We start from the raw sequence: 3931 nt of genomic DNA, 5'->3' as shown, positions 1-3931 counted from the left end.
TACAACAACAAAAAAAAAGAAAAACTACTCCCTCGTCCGGCCACAAGTGGCCCATCGGGACCATCCCACCGCCACGCCATCCGCAGTGGAGGACGCGGATAGGAGGGGCGTGGGGTCGGCACACCGCACTCCCGGCCTTTATGATGGTACTCTTGACCGAAGACGCTACTATTCAGTCGAGTAGCTCCTCAATTGGCATCACGAGGCTGAGTGCACCCCGAAAAATGGCAACAGCACAAGGCGGCCTGGATGGTCACCCATCGAAGTGCAGGCCACGCCCGACAGCGCTTAACTTCGGTGATCTCACGGGGACCGGTGTATCCACTGCGGCAAGGCCGTTGCCAGAAGCCTTACAATGAATTTATAAAATAATTTTTCTTCTTTCGTCCCTTTCTGAGAATGTTTATTAGCACATGTTTCGGCCGCGTGCTGCCATCATCAGGCGCTACGCAGTTACAAGTACGAAGCGCCAAAGAAACTAGTATAGGCATGCATATTCAAATACAGAGACATGTAAACAGACAGAAGACACAACAAGTGTCTGGCGCAGTTGTTACATCGGTCACTGCTATTACAATGGATTTAATTGAGTGTGAACGTGGTGTTAAAGTCGTCGTAGGAGCAATAGGTCTCAGCATCTCCGAAGTAGCGATGATGTGGGCATTTTCCTGTACGACCATTTCACGAATGTACCGTGAATACCAGGAATTAGGCAAAACATCAAATCTCCTACATCGCTGCGGCCGGAAAAAGATCCTGCAAGAACAGGACTGAAAAGAATCATTCAACGTGACAGAAGTGCAACCCTTCCGCAAATTGCTGTAGATTTCAATTTTGGACCGTCATCAAGTATCACCGTGCGAAACATTCAACGGAACATAATCGATATGGGCTTTCGGAGCCGAAGATCCACTCTTGTACCCATGATGACAGCACGATACAAAGCTTTACGCCTCGCCTGGTCCCCTCAACACCGACATTCGACTGTTCACAAAAATGTTCAAATGTGTGTGAAATCTTATGGGACTTAACTGCTAAGGTCATCAGTCCCTAAGCTTACACACTACTTAACCTAAATTATCCTAAGGACAAACACACACACACACACACACATGCCCGAGGGAGGACTCGAACCTCCGCCGGGACCAGCCGCACAGTTCATGACTGCAGCGCCTAGACCGCTCGGTTAATCCCGCGCTGCCATTGGACTGTTGATGACTGGAAACATGTTGCATGGTCGGACGAGTCTCGGTTCAAATTGCATCGAGCGGATGGATGAGTTCGGGGACGGAGACAACCTCATGAATTCATGACCCTGCATGTCAGCAGGGGACTGTTCAAGCTGGTGGAGGCTCTGTAACGGTGTAGGGGGTGTGCAGTCGGAGTGATATGGAACCCCTGATACGACTGATACAACATCGAGAAAGTTGCAAGAACCGTGGCATCGTGGTTGTGTGGTCACGGTGGTGGACTGCAAAAATGGAGATGTGTGTTCAAATCTCCCTCATGGCCCTTCTTTTTTCACAAAATTATGAACTGTCCGTCCGGTCACTGACGTGTCTGTTCTCCTTCTGTAGTCTTAGAAACTGTCAAGCTATATGTTGGTCTTAGAATATGGGTCTTGTGGTAAGAATATATTACCGTCACAAGTAAATGTGATGAATAGTGAGAGCAGGCGACATGCCGCGTAGATCTCTCACAGAAATGAAAACAACAAATAAACGGGTGTGAATTACGTTACAACAAAGGAATTCAAGAGTCAAAACTCCCAAAACGAAACGCAAGGGTCGTAACATGTGATACTTGCGTAGAACAAAGAGGAGGTACGTATGTCTGAGCCTCCCTTTGTTCCACCTCGCTGTTGCAAACAGATGTTACACCACGACCCAGACATAATTGTGAATTCAGCGAATAGACACGTCAGTGACCGGACGGACGGTTCATAATACTGTGAAAAAAAAAAGCAGGCACGAGAGAGACTTGAACACGGATCTCCCCCTTCGCAGTCCAACACCGATCACATCGCCACAACGCTGTTCTTAGGAAAATTCGCTTGATGTTGCACTACTTCAGCTTGGAACGTTCGCTGTTCCTGTTTTGCTTCTTTTTTCACGTTTCGGTACACCTTCTTCCAGTTTTCCCGCTTAATCTGTTTTCAGTTTCTGACGGGCCACCCGCTGGACTGTGTTAACACTAAACCTGAGGGTGGTGTGGTGGGGAGTTTCCCCTGTGAGGTCTATTTGCCGCTAACGCCAGTGAGCTAATTGCACCGAACTTTATTTCTGCATATAAAGATTAATTTATTTCACTGTGTACCATAAGTCAGTTGTATGTTTAAAAGATCTCACTGATGCTGTTACATGTTTGCTGAATATGTATTTCTCTGTGCAGTCAGAGCACAAGAGTAAACACACCACTATCACTTAAGACTTTCACACAATGTTCTTTGCATTTCAAAGATTGTACCTACGTGGTAACAGGTTCTTAAATGATAAGCCAGAACGTTACGATGTAAATTTCTTCAACAGTTCGGTGTGGAACGCTTTTTTATTGATCTACAAAGACTTAGTTAGTTGGAAAAAAAATCTTAACAATGGTGAATAACTAAGAAATACCGTTGAAATGTTGTTTGTGCTACCTTAGCAATTGATGTAAGTTTTACCTTAGCATCTAAGAATATTCGGAATGTAAACAACTGAACGTGTAACTACTGTGTCTGCCAGACAAATACATATTCAACCAAAACGAGAGAAAAGGCATCACTGAGATTATCGAAACGTACAACTCACTTAAGGTACACCCTGAAGTGCAATAACCTTTCCATACAGTAATAAATTTCTGTACATAACAGCACTGGCACGCGCAGTAAACAGATTCATCACAGAATGAGATTTTCAGTCTGCAGCGGAGTGTGCACTGATATGAAACTTCCTGTCAGATTAAAAGTATGTGCCGGAGCGAGACTCATATTCGGGACCTTTGCCTTTCGGACCTTGCCGATGATGATGATCCACGAACAGATACACAAGCATACAATAATCTTAGGGAGATAATGTAGAGGGATTACAATACAAAAACGTCCCAGTCCGTTTGCGCGAGAGAAGGTCGCGCGAGCTTGAAAAAGAAGAAAGCACGAGGATCAGACGGTATCCACTCGGAAACATCGTGTCAGGTCTCACCAATACTTAACACATCTAATAAACGATGCCTTGAGGATGGGACACGTGCCTCTAGTCTGGAAAACAGCCAACACAGCAATGATTAAAAAGCTGCAGATACGGATCCATGAGAACTCTAATCGTCCCACCAATCTGCTTGTTAGATACATTGGCTAAGATCCAGGAGAGGCTTTAGATCAGGAAAATCTACTGATGACTCATTAAATCTAGCTTTCCAAATTGTAGAACAGATATTAGAGAAGTACTCAGTTACTATTCTTATTGACATTTCTGGCGGCTTTGATGATCTTTGGTGGCCAGCAATGCCTGCACGATTTCGAGAATTACAGGTACCCGGGTGCTTGTACAGTGGTCTTCGAGACTATTGTAGGAACAGAGTGGCTGAGTGGCAAGAGGGCAACCGCAAGGTTGAAACTAGGATTACCAAAGGATGTCCACGAGCCTCTATCAGCGGACGCGGCTTCTGCTATGTCACAATTGAACAGCTCTTGAATTTAATCAAGGGAGATGAACGTTCAGACAGGATCGTTGCGAATGCTGACCACCTGTTAGTTGTGATATCAGTCAAGACAAGAGCAATGTTGGAAAACAAATCCGTGGTATGCTACACAAAATAAAACAGTAGTGCAATCATCCATAGCAGCACAAAAAGCAGCGTACATAATGCCTAAAGGAGCACTACAAAGACATCCAGCAATAAAAATAAACAATACAGACATAAAAAACAAAGTAGTAACTGAATGTCTTGGGTT

General features: G+C 44.9%; 1 pseudogene; it reads right to left on the bottom strand.

The window, feature by feature from the left end:
* Positions 1 to 225: 225 nt before the first annotated feature.
* LOC126428429 (5S ribosomal RNA) lies at positions 226 to 343 on the bottom strand (annotated as a pseudogene).
* Positions 344 to 3931: the final 3588 nt, after the last annotated feature.

Source organism: Schistocerca serialis, chromosome 1 (assembly GCF_023864345.2).
Source record: "Schistocerca serialis cubense isolate TAMUIC-IGC-003099 chromosome 1, iqSchSeri2.2, whole genome shotgun sequence".
In the NCBI taxonomy this organism is placed as follows: Eukaryota; Metazoa; Arthropoda; class Insecta; order Orthoptera; family Acrididae; genus Schistocerca; species Schistocerca serialis.
The sequence above is the reverse complement of the archived record's forward strand: the minus strand, read 5'-3'. Positions and strand labels throughout refer to the sequence as shown.